This window comes from Crinia signifera, chromosome 1 (assembly GCF_055691185.1).
Source record: "Crinia signifera chromosome 1, ASM5569118v1, whole genome shotgun sequence".
Lineage (NCBI taxonomy): Eukaryota > Metazoa > Chordata > Amphibia > Anura > Myobatrachidae > Crinia > Crinia signifera.
Window position 1 is genome coordinate 359397989 of NC_139217.1, and position 16991 is coordinate 359414979.

General features: G+C 46.9%; 1 long non-coding RNA gene across 4 annotated transcripts in view; it reads right to left on the reverse strand.

Moving 5' to 3' along the window:
• LOC146009372 (uncharacterized) overlaps nt 1-16783 on the reverse strand; it is a 172478-nt gene extending 155695 nt beyond the window's left edge. For all 4 annotated transcript variants that reach the window (XR_014444650.1, XR_014444653.1, XR_014444647.1 and 1 more), the window contains exons 1-2: nt 16402-16783; nt 13621-13736 (exon numbers count right to left, since the gene is read on the reverse strand). This is a non-coding gene — a long non-coding RNA (uncharacterized LOC146009372). The remainder of the gene's footprint in view (nt 1-13620; nt 13737-16401) is intronic.
• Nucleotides 16784-16991: the final 208 nt, after the last annotated feature.

Consider the following 16991-nt stretch of genomic DNA (forward strand, 5'->3'; position numbering starts at 1 on the left):
AGTTTGTAGGGGGATGCCAAAAACCCTACCACCTGCCCTGTCTCTGCCTAATGGGGAGTGGGGAGGGGGTATAATTAGGTTGCATAGAGAAATGAGTTCCCCCACCTCTGCATGACCACTTTCGAAGACCATCAAGCAAACAAAGATGTTATTGACAGTGAATAGGTCAACAATCAATTGGTCAATACTATAAAGGGCAACAGGGGCCAAAGGCAAAAATTTGTTACTTTTTGCAGGTTTAATAATATCTAATCTGAATAATGGAGTCGGCTGCACTATTACCAATCGATGTCTACATGGATGGCAAATGAAGAAAAAAAAATCTCCATCTGCAATTGTCATGTCAACCTTTTGATCCGGTTGACCTTTAGCACTCTCTACCTTGCATCTGTCAACCTTTTGTTCCTGTCAACTTAATGTAAATACATATGACTATATGGTGTAGACATATTGACTGGCAAAATAGGATTCTGAACCTGATCTATAAAAGGGCCTGTTTATTTGGTAAAAAACACATCAACCTTGTCTTAGGATATAATTATATCTTTTTTTCCATTTTAGTTTTCTTGGCCAATATACAAGATTTTCCAAAATACTCAAAACAGTAGCTTACATACTCATTACAAGAAAGGGTTTTGCTGCATAAATAAAACATCAGAACTGCTCAAAAGGATCTCTGAGATGCCCCATATCCACAAAAGGTTGATACAGAATGACAACTTAATTAAAATAATCAGAGTTGCAAAGCAGACGTACAGATCAGGACAAACTTTTACACAGCAATCAAAATAAACCTTAGAACACAAAATATACTTCACCAATGGTTCCCAAAATTTTTATAAATCATGGCGCCCTAGAGTATCAGAATTTTTTTCGCAGCACCCATAGGTCAAAAGTTTTTTATTGAGTACTTCAGAAAAAAATATTACATTAAATAAATCGTGTTAATATGTCATCCTTATGCTCAGTAATACTCCATTCTCATTGCTGCAAAAACCTGGGATTTTGCCAGGGCAAGAGGTAATTTCCCGTGTCGTGTCTCGGTGTGAATGGGTGTGAGTGAAATTCACGATTGTAATGCCCTGGGAATTGCATGCAGGATTTTTGCAGGGTTATTCCTGGGAAATGACACAGGTATCTGCCAGTGTAAACAGGGGCAACCTGGGTTTTTCACACAGGGCGTGAAAAAGCAAGCTGATTGGGCAATAAAGTCTGGTGACATGTGACATCCATTTAATGTTGCAGAAAGGAGATGAGACACTGGAGTGATGAGGAGGTGCTGGAGCTGCTGGCTGTGAGGGGAGGAGGAAATAAAGAAGCAAGTGACTGTCAGTGTTAAGGATTTGACAGTATATAGTACTACAACATATCAAAAATACTGTCTGCCTGTGGCATCCATAAAACCCAGCAACAGGTTGTGAACAAACTTAAATCATCATCTTAGCCAGTCCATCAAAGCTGCTCTTTCAACAGCCAATCAATCAAAGCTGCTCTTAGATTCCTCACACTTGTTGGCAGGGCAGACCCGTTAACCAGTGTAAACGGGACCTACCCAGGAATTTCCAGGGTCCAAGGTGCTGTGTGAAGGTCTGTGAGCTGAGATGATCTGTGCTCCAGCAAAAACCTGGGATTTTGCCGGGGCGGCAATGAGAACATGGTATTATGTGGTGAGGAACAGGATTCACTTTTGATTGCACACATATTTTATGATTGGAAGCCACAAGCACTGGTTTTGTGTATTACATTGACAATAAATATTTAAATTGGCCACGGCGCACAGTTTGGTGTATGTATTGTATAGCACAGTGGTTCCCAAAGAGCCAAAACTTCAAACCACTGACAGGTGAAGTGTCATTAAAATGACATATGTCAAGGTGGGAAATGTTAGTGGATGGTAGGTTATGAAATACCACCTGTTGGTACAAGTCGGCTATAAAAGAAAAAAGTGAAAATCTCATGTCTGCCTTTTGACTGTCGACATATAAGTTGTGTTGGAAGCAAAAAAATGGGCAAGTATTCGTATCTGAGCAACTTTGACAATAGCCAGAATGTGATGTCTAGATGACTGGGTCAAAGCATCTCCCAAAGGGCAGGTCTTGTAGGTTTGTTTCTGCATCACAGCTTGCAGTGTTATGGAGTGGCATAGCTGCAGATTGGTCAGAGTACCCATGCTGGCCCTTTTCCAACGCTGAAAGTACCTACAATGGGCATGAGAGCATCAGTTCTATACTATGGAACAAGGGAATAAGAGGGATCTGCTGAATCACTGTTTCTTTTATATCATGTGGACAGCTGGGTGTTTGTATGCACTATGGGAAGAAGGCAACCTAGCAACGGAAGTCTGATGCTCTGGCCAATGTTCTGCTGGTACACCTTAAATACTGGCATTCATGTGGATATCATCTACATAAACAATGTTGTATGTAGACCAAGTACACCTCTTCATGACCCCAGTATTAACTTATGACTATGACCTGTATTAGCCCGCCTACACTGCAAAAATGGTTGGACAACCACAACAAAGAGTTCAAGGTTTTGACTTGTAAATGTGCTGGAACAAAAAGCCAAATCCAGAGACAGCCAACCTCACAACTTACAGGACATTTAGGGTGACATTCTATGGGATGAGATAAATGCGCATGTTTTTTTAGCGCACCACATCGCCGCTATTCGCCCTTTTTCAAATCGCACTTTTCAGTCATAATTCGCATATTTAATGTGATGCGCTTTGGAGGCTGAAAAGTGCGAAGAGGTGCGATTTGCGGCGAAGTGGTGCGATTTTAAGTCACAAAAAAGTGTGAGTTCTTCCGCCGGTCATGTGCGAATTTTGGACCAACCGGAGTGCGATTTACAAAACTGTCTCCGCATGACTAGGAACCCCCCAACCTATTGGTCCATCTCTGTCCCCTCCATTATGCATCACACCCCCTATATAAGGGGCATTGGCTCCATTTCACTCTTTGATAGGAAGTAAGGAGCATGGAGAGGAGCAGTGGCAGTCTGATTAGAGGAAGAGGTGTTGGTAGCAGAATGAGGAGTGGCAGAGGGAGCAGTGGTAGAGGGAGCAGTGGCAGAGGGAGCAGTGGCAGAGGGAGCAGTGGCAGCAGCCAGCCAAGTGGGAGAGCCAGCAGTGTGGCAGGCAGCATGGCCACAGCAAGGCCAGCCCCAGGCCATGCCCTGGGCATCCAACCCCAGCAGGAGGAGGTGGAGGATCCGCTGGCATCCCCATCCTACAGCCAAGACCTTGACCATACCCCACACCAGCTGCAGGAGGGCCACATGTCAGAGGTGGAGGAAGATGGTGGTGAGGAGGAGGAAGACACTGGCATGGAGGAGGAGGGGTACATGGCTGGAGTAGAAAATGAGGAGGAGGAGGAGGTGGAAGCTGGCCGCACCAAAAGTGTCCGGAAGGTCCGTTTTTCATATGAGGAAAATGCAGCACTTGTCTGGGCTATCCTGCCAGTGTTTGACCGTTTGCTTAGCAAATCTCACCACAAGACCACTGCACAGCGCAAAAGGGCTATGTGGAAGGACATCACCCAGGCGGTGAACGCTGTCAGTCAGCACAAGCGCCTGGTCCGCAATGTAAAAAAGAGATTCAATGACATCAAACGGCAGTTGAAAAGTAAAATGGCCATGGAGTTGGAGGAAGCCACCAAGACTGGAGGAGGAAGCCCCACCACTGTGTGCTACAATTCGTATGAGGTGAAGCTGAAGCGCATCATACCCCGAGGTCCTGCCTGGCATGCACGTGGCGGATACTGATAGGCCGCAAACGCCATCCAGAGCTGGTAAGTGTGACCCCATGCAAACTCAAACATACATGCCAATGTTTTATAACTATAATGTTCACTTATATTGCTATGCTAAGTAAAGTGCTGCTGTGGAACTACATAGCCCAGCAAGGTCATGCACAAGAAATTGCATGCTCCTACTTTCAAATTGCTCATAATGCTGGGCCCTGTAGTTCCACAACTGCTCATATTGTTCAACACTGTAAGATTCTTTCTAGCAGCCTAACATGTATGTGGCCAAAAACACAGAGGTGTACTGGTGGTTTAGCTGCCATGACTACATACCACCGATTATCCAATAGTTGTCATGTGGCCACTAATTTAATAATAATTTGACCAAATAATAGTGTTAAAAAAAAAAAAAAAAATGTGGTGAAGAAATAATGCAGTCCAAATCCAAAGGAATTATTGTCCATTATAGTCATTTCAATGCATGGGTTTTGTAAATGCTTATCCATTGTAAGGTCCATAATGGCTGCCCATCTTTCCTTGTACAGATTGTCGATCCCGAAGTGCTGCAGCATCCAAGACAAGAAGGCCCGTTGCTGCAGAATCTGCAGAAGCAGGTAAATGAACAAAAAACACCCCATTACACATACAGTACACACACCATGTCACATCAACAATATCTCACACTACATTCATCTCCTGCTGCTACATTGCAACGGAAATGAATGTCATCTGAGCTAGGCATGTGACTTATTATTAATGTCAATGTTACATGCTGTATCGGGGTACATGTGTAAGTACATAACACCCCTAGGTATGTGCGTCCAGCATCTCAAGCCCTATGTAAAACAGTATAGATGACAGTGTGGCATATATATGCATCAGTACTTACCTCTTCATCTGTATCCACAGGTGCTATACAACTAGTGACCAACCAAACAGATTCTTCAATAATGCTGTTAGACGAAATGGACATCATTCTTGAACCGGTCGAGACCTTTGCGGCAGACGAAGAAATACAGACCTCATCACAGAGTGATCTTCCCCCAAGTGGGGTGTCTCCCAACCCACCCACCAACACACCACATACAGCAGCTTCTGCTTCCCAAGTAGCTAACTCCTTGGTCAATTTCAAGGACAAGCAGATAGAATTCATGGCCTCCCAAAGCCTGCAAATAGGTAACATCCAGGGGTACATGCGTGACACCTTTCTTCAATTACGCAAAATTGCACGTAGTGTACGGGTAGGTGTAGGCATGTGCGCATTGCTAACAGCATTGACACCCGTTTTGCAGAACAAACTTCTGCTATAAGGGAACAGAATAGGCATATTGGCAGCCTGGCGCAAAGTATAGCTGCACTAAGCCAATCATGCACAGCGCAGACCAATGCCTTAATAGGTATGCAGGCCCAAATACAGCAGCTGGAAGCCAATGTGGGAGGTGGCGCAGCATCAACCCTCAGCAGTGTATCCAGCACCCCAATAAGTGGCTCCCCCACTTCCCCACCCCGGCGGAGTGTTAGGACCCGTGGTGGCCTTGGTGCAGGTTCTAGAAGTGGTGTAGGGGTGCCTGATGCTGGCAGAAGGTAGCTCATATATATGTTTGTTAATTTTGTCAAATCCCAAACATCTTGTAACATGCCCCCACAGTTGTTATCTTTCACCTGCAAAAATGCAGATTGCGTCTGAAAAAGTAGGCAGAAGTAAAAATGTCTAACCGCATACCATTGTGTTTGTGTCTTTTTATAAAAACCAATTATTGTGTGAATTCTAACATATTGTAATGGTATATGACAATGGGATTGCACTAAAGTAGTGTGGGGTAACTCCATGGCCGGCAAAGGTTGTGGATCTACATATTCCAGCAGGCTCTGACACTCATGGTTTGGACTGTAACGGTTGTAGTGTGTCAGGGCTTGCTGGCACATGTAGTTCCACAACACCAGTGAGCCATGTTTGACTGCAAACTTCATTCATACATGTATCAAATGTACTTACAAGCTAGATACCAGCAAGGGATAGGTCAGCACCACCATCTGCATCCGTTGGGCACTGTGTATTAGGCTAAATGTGGGTGGAAACAGATGGTATTGGTCAATAATTTGTTTATGAGTACACTTACACCACAGGTACATTTTGGAGTACAGGGCACATGTGCTTACCAGAAAAGTAACGGCTGATGATGTATGTCCGGCACAACTTCTTTAAAGCAAGTAACACTTGAGTAAAATGCTTAGAGAAAGTGGGCTGTGATACCCCCAAGGCCCATGAGGTCACAGACTGAGTGGAGCCTGTGGCCAAATAGTAGAGGGCACACATTAATTTGTGCAGGCCAGACACTGCATAGTTGGCTCCCCCAAAAGGGTCCAAATCATCTCTCACCTGCTCATATAAGTCCAACAGGTTAATGCGGTTAAGCGTAACCATCCCCACAACCTGTTGATCCGAGAGGGAGTCCAGGTACAGGCGAGCACGATACATACGTGGGGTACGCAGTAGTCGGGGGGCTACCAGGATCTGGTGCGCAGCTTCCTCCCTCCTGCGCAGCTCCTCCAAATGGGCCACATCACAGATAAGCAACTCCAAAACAGTCTGCAAAATCTCCATGTCTGAAACCCTCACAGGTGTCCTTAATGATGTTGGGGTTTATGTACAGTAGGGGTGTTTGTGAGTGAAAATGAGGGCACCTGTGGTGAAATTAACCATGTGTGCACTTGACCAAAATGAGTTCTGGGCCAAATCGCCAAACAGAACCTGGTCTGAAATAAGTGCGATTATTAGACACCTAAAAAGTGCGATTTGCGAATGCGCATTGCATTAAATAAGCGAGTTGTATACTTTTCTATACGAAAACATCTGGATGCGATAAAAATGCAAATTAATTTCGCACTTTTGGTCCGCATGCCTTAACGCACATAATATGCGATTTCAGTCCCTTAGCGCACCCTATTAAATTGGCGATTTGACGGAAAAATGCGATGTCGCCATTTTGTTGACAAAAAAACGCAAATCTCATCCCATAGAATGTCACCCTAAGTATCTGGGGACTTAGGTCGACAGTCATTAGGTCGACACCGCTGGGTTGATGGGTAACAAGGTTGACAGGGTTCTAGGTCGACATGGATGAAGGTCGACAGGTGTCTAGGTCGACATGGGACAAGGTCGACAGGGTTTTAGGTCGACAAATGCGTTAGGTCGACAAGTCGCGATGTCGACATGGATTTTTTCACTGTTTTGGGAGCCGACGTGCCAACAGGCAGTATTATATGCCCTACCATCCACTAGGGCGTGGTGGGAGAATAAAATAGTGTGTCCGAAGCATTGCAAGCGAAGCGAGCAATGCGAGGGGCTGCGGTTGACTTCCAACTGTGTCCATGTCGACTGTGTTGACATCCGGGTAAAAAAACAGTGAAAAAACACATTTCGACCTCGTGACCTGTCGGCCTAACCAATGTCGACCTAACGCATTTGTCGACCTAAACCCATGTCAACCTTGTCCCATGTCGGCCAAGACACCTGTCAACCTTCACCCATGTTGACCTAGAACCCTGTCGACATATTTGCCTGTCAACCCAACGGTGTCGACCTAATGACCGCCGACCTGTCGGGTCGAAAATACGATCCACACCCAAAGATCTGGTTCTAACATCTTGATGTCAAATACCACAGGACACCTGTCATGATGGCATGAAGGGAAGTTACATAATATCAGGCAGTATATGTAATTACAAGTTACCATAACTCGGGTACGGATACGGTCGCTATGTCGCTCAACCACTATTGACACATGAAATAGGTCGTTATGGCTAAGGTCGACAGGGTCAGACAGTCAACACAAGCATTAGGTCGACAATGGTAGGTCAACAGTCAAAAGGTCGACATGAGTTTTTCACTTTTTTTGTAGCCAACTTATTTATTTATTAAGTTATTTATATAGCGCACACATATCCCGCAGCGCTTTACAGAGAATATGAACATTCACATCAGTCCCTGCCCCAGGGGAGTTTACAATCTATATTCCCTACACATGTAAACTCACAATCATTCATTCTAGGAGCCAATTAGCCTACCAGTATATTTTTTTGTAATGTGGGAGGAAACCTGAGTACCCAGAGGAAACCCATGCAAGTGTGGGGAGAACATACAAACTCTGCACAATTAGGGCCATGGTAAGAATCAAACACATGACCTCAGTGCTGTGAGGCAGTAATGCTAACCATTACACTGTCTCTACTTGTACCAACAGGCTGTATTTCATACCCTACATCCACTAGGGAGTGGAGGGAGAATATATTAGTGTATCCGAAGCATAGAACGCACAGCGAGCCATATGAGGGGAATCGGTGCACTGATACGGTGTCGCCTTACGTCGAAGTGCAGGACAAAAAAAAGTGAAAAACTCATATCGATGTTTTAATTGTTGACCTTCCCACTGTCAAATGCACACTTGTATCAACATTAGCCATGTCGACCTATTTCATGTATCGACCTAATGTATGTCGACCTTCATAGTGTCCACCCTATGACCCATACCCCTCAGGTATATATCAAACTCAACATTTCTTTTATTTATGTTTAATGTATATATATATATATCACAGTATGTGTAATGGGGAGTAGATAGCACTAGCAGGCTAATCATTTATCAGATCAGCCTAAAATGACATTTATTTTTGTACTACAAAGACTTTAATATCTCAAACTGGGCTAAAATAGCTTCAGATATCATAGAGAGGGGTCACCTTTGTTTCTTGAAAGATACAATGTTTGCTTTTATACAAAAGAAAACCAATGTGAAGTTATAAATGGAATATAGACTTTAGAAGACTGAATAAGTAAGTTTCATATTCCTCCAGTACACTTAAGGGAGATTACCATTAGATGAAGATGAAGACGAAGGCTCTGAATTTTCGATGAGGAGCCATTAACGGCTCCTGCAGCCTCAAGCACTGATGAAAAGCAGATATTTAAATATTTTTTTTTACCCAGCATAGAAAAACAAACCAACACACACACATTTCGGTGTGTGTCATCATGTGTAATGGGTATTACGGGGTATGCCATCACGTGTAATGGGCATTATGGTGTGTGGTATAATGTGTAAGAGGCATTATAGTGTGTGCCATAGTGTGTAATTGACATTTCTACAGAATATGTTAAAGCATAGCAGAGTATGACAATGTTTAATGGGCGTAATCCTAGTGTAGTGTGAATTTTTTTTCTATGTTTCTTTTTTGTTTAGATTTTGTTATCATAAATAGGGTAGCTGAGATGGTGGTCGTGACAACTGGGAAGCGCGTGTGCGTGAGACGCACGCGCGTACCAGTTCAGTGAAACCCCTGCCGCCGGCGCTCACCAGTGGGGAGGGTCTGGCGAGCCCCGGCCAAGTATGGCAGGGGCTCCATCTGTATTTTGCAGTGTAAAAATAAAGCAGTCAGTATTTACCCTGCACAGAAACAAAATAACTCACCCAAATCTAATTCTCTCTGCACATTTTACATCTGCCCCCCTGCAGTGCACATGGTTTTGTCCATCTAAGAAGGATTTTGCCAGAAAGAGTGAACTAGAATAAGGCCTCCCATAGGCCCTTATTCTGGTTGGTGCGGTCGAGCCGCATATGCGGCTCCGACCGCACCAGACGAATCCCCGCCCACCCTACGGATCGCCACGGCCGTCCGTACACGGACGGCTGGCGATCCGCATAAAAATGGTGGAGGCTACGCCTCCACCATGGTGGGAGCTGCCCCCTGCATTCGATGGTCGTCGACCATCGAAGGCAGGTCCGCACGCCGCGGCAGCTCCCGCAAGCTGAGACCACACGGACAATCGTCCGTGTGGTAGCTTGTATGGGGGCTGAAAGCTGACATCCGGCGACGTCAGCTTTCCGCCCCCATGAGTTGCGTCATGCCCTCATTAGCATGCGTACGCCCCGCGTTTGCATGGGAACGCCCATGAAACGCGGGGCGTATACATAGGGAAATGAGGGCATGAAGCCCCTCACTCCCCTATACGCCCCCTTTGCGGCGTAGTAACGCTATGTGCGGCGAATTCGCCTGCACATGCGCAGATTGACCTCTGCGCATGTGCAGACGGAAAACATCGGCGGTACGGCCGCACGCGGGCCGTACCGCGCGAATCAGAATAAGGGCCATAGTTTGGACATGCCTGCTTTGAAAGGACAGGGAGTCATAAAGGGTTAAGCGCCTAGACACCACACCAATACACATATACACATACTGTGGCTAGTATTTTGTATAACATTTTACCTATACAGTGACCATTCTTCCAACTGGTGTCAAAGCCTCATGTTTGTCTGATTCTAAATCACAGGAGATAATGTTTTAAAATAGACTCTAGTTTCCTTTAAGTTATCTGTGGGATTTTTCATTCATCTTCAATACTTTTAGATTTATAGAACATTTAATATTTAAACAAACATCGCCAAATACAGATTCTGTATGGGCTGTGCATTAGAAAAATGCACTCTGATGTGCAGAGAATCTACATGCACCCAGAAGCATTGCACTACAAATCTAAGGCCTAATCCAGAGTTCTACGCTAATGCAACAGCCATTGAGATTTTCTAGGCTAAGGAACTGCAAATGTTAGAAAATGTAGCTGCCGGCCAGGAATAAAGAATAATGTCACCTGAGTGATCGCAAACTCATTCACAATGGTGTACACATACACAGCCTATACGCAATAATGTAGAATAACGACTACCAGGCAGTCTGATTACACAGACTGGCGGCAGTGGTAACCCAGGTGCCAGTTTCTCTGCATACATGATTGCAGCGGATGTCAGATAACGGTATTATTGCTGCAGCTGACTACCAGAAAAAATTCCCTTCCTGTCAATCACTCTGTGGTTATATACTGACTGAGCGTCAAGGAACCTTCACACATGCGACCAGCAATCACTGCACATGCGCAGTCTGCCAATAATTGCTCAATTTCTACATCTCTGAACGTTGCCCCTATTGCACTTCCTAAATTAGATCAACATTTTGTTTTTCAACATTTACTATTTATTACTATTTATCATTGCAAGGAAATTATTCCTATGTTTACATTATATCTGTAGAGGATTGTCACTTTTTTTATACTTTGCCAAATGTTGGCCATGAGAGAAAATTATTAATACAGAAAACATGATTTAAGAAGGACAAATTCCATTCCTTTTGTTCAAAACAACATGGTCATCCTTTAATGAGCTGCTTTGATTGTGCCTCCATCTGGGAGTGCACCTCGTCATCAAGTCAATAACGGACTATAAACAGATATCATGCCAACTGGTTGCTCCTGATTGTGTAACTATCTCGTAACTGAAAAGAAAATTCCAAACATGCACTCTTTTGGGAGAAATGTAATTTATCCGCTCGCCCCTGCTTGCCATCTATACTAATGGGTATCAGAGCAATTTAATTGTTGAGCTGATCAGATGCCCATTACAGTGATCACAAATACATGCCCGGGAACCAGGAGCGGATCAGCAAGCTTCTCGGGAACAAGGAGCGGAGCAGGAGATAGTCAATGCAGGTGAGAATGAGACTTGCCTCCTCTCCCCACCCTCTTGCTCCATCACATCTCTCCCCCGTCAACTCCCCCATCTCATCCCGTCACCTCACCCTCTCTTTCCAGTCACCTCAATGCCTCTCCCCTCTTGCTCCCCATGGAATCACACAGTCACCTCACCCCGTTACCTCCTACCATTTTGCTCCCCAACACTTCCCACTCTCATCCCATTGTCTCCCCCCATCACCTCACTCTTTGTCGCCCCCCCATCACCTCACTCCCTATCACCTCACCCGTATCTATTTCGTTCTCTCCCAGTCACCCTTTCTAAACATATTTTATTAAACATAATTCATAAAGTACATAACTACATATTTTATTAAACATAATTCATAAAGTACATAACGAGAAAGCACAGACATTTCAAATAATAATATTTGCACACAGAAGCAGGCAAGTCCAGTCACCTTTTCTCTGTTCACTTTATTATTCCACTCTAACCTATGCTCTCTTTTTCCAACCGTCTGTCACCCTTTCACCTGCCGTCTGTCCTCTATCTCTACATTTGCCCCCTCTCCTCCCCCCTGCTCCCTATTTCAACCCTCTCTCATCCCACTTTTCTCACATATCTCTCTTTGGGTGGGATGTATTAATATACATCGCCGCCCAGCCGCCACAATGCTACCTCATATGTACTAACATATGCGGCTAGCATCAGGGTGCGGTGACAGAGACCACCGCAATACCTGTAATGTAACATCCCGGCGGCTGTCCGTGTCACCGGCGTCTCCTCCCCCCTGCAGCCGGATGTCCTCCTGGCTGTGACACCTTCTGGGGGAGGAGGAGATTGATGGAGGACGGGAGGGGGGGTCGCGCAGACGGCAGGCAGTGATAAAACCCCTGTTTTACCGCATTTTTCCCTTTAGTACATCCCGCCATTTGCCCTTAGTCTTCCACCTCCCTACGCTTCCCTTCTCTTTCCTCCCTCTGACAGTCTCTCCCTTGCACTCTTTAACCCCTCCCCCACCTAGCACTGCCTTTCTAGCTCTCTCATTCATTCTCTCTTTCCCTGACACCCGCCCCCACCCTCACACGCCACGATCCCCCGCACGGCTACAAATGGATGTTTAGCAGCCTTGGGTGCAGAGGAGAAATCATTCGATAATCGGCAACCATCGAATGATTTCTCCAGCACTCGCAGATCTGACACACCTCTGTGGTGTGTCAGATCTGCAGGCGCCCTGCGGAGGAAGCGGGCGGGCTCCTGACATACGCTGCCCACCCCCCACACCATCGGGGAATTACCATGAGAACGCCCTGCTGCCCCACGCCCGCGCACTTTTGTGTGCAAACTCCCGGCAAATAGTATATTCACCGTGGCTGCTTGCACACAGCGGCTGCATACATGCATAACTAACTATACGCAGTCTCAAAATGCACAAGTGTCCAATTAAACCTGAATCACGCACCTAGATCTAAAGATTGCACACACCATTTGGATGAAACAGAAGGCTTAATAATGTGTCTTTGCATCCTCTCGATGCTCCATTGTGTGTGAATGGTTTACACTAATCACTAACTAAGAATTAGAGACATAAATAATGGGGGGTAACAAGGATTTTCTTCCAGCACTATAAAAACAAGAAACGGTATAGGTGCAAGGGATTTCAGGTTTCATCTGCTCTGAATTCCATTTAAATCAGTCCTCTGCCTTTCTGGACAAGATATTGGGATGTCAGCATAAAGTCCTGATACAGGCCAAGCACCATCTCTTCACTGACACGTTTCAAGAACCACCCGCCGGCAGGGCCGGTGCAAGATTTCATGGCACCCTAGGCAAAATTCTGTCTTCTGCACCCCCCCCCCCGCCACCTGCCCTACCCCGCCACCTGCCCTAACCACCCTTAGTCAAAAGTGTGAATGTGGCAAAGTGATAGACAGTTCTGCCCGCCCACTGAGCTGTCAGTCACCAGCAGCTCTAGTGCACGTGCATGGATGGTTGGTGGGTCACTCGTGTATACAGCATGGTGCACCGATATATCGGCTATCGGTGATGTTGTACAGGCAACGCAATAGGTCTGTCAACTACACCATTGACAGACATATTGATGGTACACACTGACTGATGGTCCAATATATCTGCCAGTACATATGAATATATACTGGCCGATATATCGATGGCCCATCAGGACTGAGACTCATACAAAGAATATATATACAGTATATACACATATACACCACGTTAGATGGATGTGCTAGAACTTATTGTTTCCACAGCTCTATATCTACAGCATATATAAGTTCTAGCACATCCATCTAATGTGATTACAGGCAGTGTCAGCATTCTAGTTGTTACAATACCTCTTCTTGCAGAGGTGTAGGACCAGGACACAGTTCTCTACAGTGCACAGGAGCCGGGCTGTCAGTCACTGCTTTTCTGCAGTCTGCCTTGGCTGCGTGTCACGTGGGGGACCGACCTGTGCGGAACAGGAAGTCGAGGAGGAGGAGGATCATGTAGGCGTCACATAAGTTTTTATCAAAACAAAAGCCCCAGCCACTTCTGACTAATACATAAATACCCCCCACCATCTCCCTCTCACACATACGTGCTTCTGCCCCAGCTGCCTCCTTCACACACCCGTACCTCAGCCCTGCACCCAGCAACCTCTCTCACACACCAATACCTGCACCCATCACCCTCCATCACACACCCATACCCAGCCCTGCACCCTCCCTCACACACCAATACCTGCACCCATCACCCCTCCCTCACACACCCATACCCCTGTGCTGCACCCAGCACCCTCCTTCACACACCCGTACCTCAGCCCTGCACCCAGCACCCTCCATCACACACCCATACCCCAGCCCTGCACCCTCCCTCACACACCAATACCTGCACCCATCACCCCTCCCTCACACACCCATACCCCTGTGCTGCACCCAGCACCCTCCTTCACACACCCGTACCTCAGCCCTGCAACCAGCACCCTCCATCACACACCCATAACCCAGCCCTGCACCCAGGACCCTCCCTCCCCTATACCTGCACCTAGCACCCCCCTCACACACCAATACCTGCCCTCAGCACCCTCCCTCACACATCCATACCCCAGCCCTGCACCCAGCACCCTCACTCACACAACCATACCCCAGCCCTGCACCCAGCACCCTCACTCACACACCCATACCCCAGCCCTGCACCCAGCACCCTCACTCACACACCCATACCCCAGCATCCTCCCTCCCCTATACCTGCACCTAGCACCCCCTCACACACCAATACCTGCACCCAGCATCCTCCCCTATACCCAGGGTTGCCTACTTTTGAAAAGCGGCTTCAGGGAGATTGTAGATTCTGAGGGGGCGTGTCATGTTCCGGCAAAAGGGCGTGTCTAATGACACATATGGGCGTATCCAGTGACACCTATTGGCACATCTAGTGAAACTTTTTGGCGTATCTAGTTTGTCACGATATGTGGCCATACTGTCCTGAGAAACGACATATCCTTAAATGTAATACAAGCTTATGGTCACCTGCGCCCCCCTAGTAAAACACACATGCAATACTTTTTTAAACTAACTCAAGCTAAACAGACATCTTTGTAATATAATCGAATAATGTATCAAACTACTGTCCATTTGTAAAACACTTTCATACAGAACAAATGATGTGAAGTTTAGGAGAACATTAGAAATGGGTAATTTAATTAGAAATACAAATTAGGTATTACCAGAAGCCATCATAAATTAGAAGGGATAGATTATTTTGAAAATAAACAAAATAATTTAGAAGTTATATTTAGAGAGAATGTTGGGAAGCACTATTTTGTATTTTAGTGACAATGGAATTAAACAGAGACATCCATTATTTCCAGGCACCAAAAGCAACTGTGGGGAGGGGGAGAGGAACCATTTTTATGGTAATATGATTCCTTCTCCCCTGCCCCCTCCCCACTTTTTCATAAATGTTATGCATCTCCCCATGACCCCTCCACAGACATTACCCCTCTGTCTCCCCCTGCTTCATTATTGTTATAAGCTGAAGCAGCTTCACAAATAGTTGTATCTCTCACTGCCCCCTTCCCCACTTCTCAGCAATCCTTCCTCCTCTCCACCCTCCAGGCCCCCCGCGCTGCTTCCCAAAACTTTTTATAAAGCAGTGGGGAGAAAAAAATGTTGATGAAGCTTGAAGCAAAAGAGGGGTCAGGCAGGGGAGACATGTTTATGAAGCTGCGCTGCTGCACGAGCGTGGAGTCCTGGATGGGGGGGATACGGCACCTGAGTTAAGACCCCTTCTAAAATATCAGCGGGGAGCAGAGGGCCATAAATCATATTTCATATGCACCCGAAGGCAGCACAATCTCAGCAGCCAGTCAATCATACCCGCTCCTGCTCCCCGTGCTGCGCTGCCTGCCGCTGCGTAGTTCTCTCCATGGACCTGCTGCTGCTCCCGATGACGTGGCCACTCCCGTTCTCCGCTCTCCGCTGTTCGCCTGCCTGCCCGCCGCTGCATATAGTGTGTAGCTGCTGCTGCGGACAGCGCTACCCACAAATCCCCGCAGCGGCCGGCATTAAACAGGAGGACATCCACTACGTCATGATGTCGCGCTTAAAGAGCCCTACCGTGGCAATCCATTACTAGCGCATGCACAGTCAGAAGTTTGCCGTAAACCTTAAAAAACCGGGAGGATCCCCTCTATTTCCGTGAGACCGGGAGTTAGAGTCAAAATGCGGGAGACTCCCGCAAATTGCGGGAGGGTCGGCAACCCTGCCTATACCTGCACCTAGCACCCCCCCACACACACACACACACCAATACCTGCACCTAGCACCCCCCACACACTAATACCTGCACCCAGTACCCTCCCTCACACATCCATAACCCAGCCCTGCACCCTCACTCACATACCCATACCCCAGCCCTGCACCCAGCACCCTCTCTCACACATCCATATCCATACCCCAGCCCTGCACCCAGCACCCTCACTAACACACCCTTAACCCAGCCCTGCACCCAGCACCCTCTCTCACACATCCATACCCCTGCACTGCACCTCCCCCACACACCCATATACACCAATCCAGCACCCTCCCCTCTCCCTCACACACACAGCCAAAGCCCAGCCCTACCCTAGTAACCTGTTGGTGGCTGGTGGAGTCTTCCTAGGCCGAGTGTTCCTGAGCTGGAGGTGTGTGCTGGCAGGGGGCGGGCTGCAGCCCAGTGTGTTACTGCAGAGCACTGGGCAGCAGCAGCAGCAGCCATGTGAGGCTCTGTTGCTGGACGGAATAAGCCTGTGTAGCTGTCCCTGCACCCGGAGGAGAGGCTGTCATTGGTGAGGACAGGACAAACACCTCCTCCTCACTGGGGATGACAGACTGCTGGGGGGAGCGCTCTCTGTCTCTGCCTTCTCCTCTCCTATGAGCCTCCCACACGCAGCACATGAAAAAAAGTGATTTATCGGCAGCCTGTAGTGCCGCCCTCTAGTGGCCGGCGCCCTAGGCAATTGCCTAAAGCTGCCTAGTGGTGTCAGAGTCGCTGGAATTGGAAGCCAGTATTTATAGCGAACACCTGCTGCTGACCAGAGTACGATAGGTTACAAAGGGAGGAAAATCACTAATGTTTCTGTGGTCCTAGGTGTGCCCGAAATCCCAAGTCCTTTCTATTATGTTTTCCACACCCACACTTCTAAATACCCACAGTGCTAATGGTACTTGTTTCCTAGCACGGA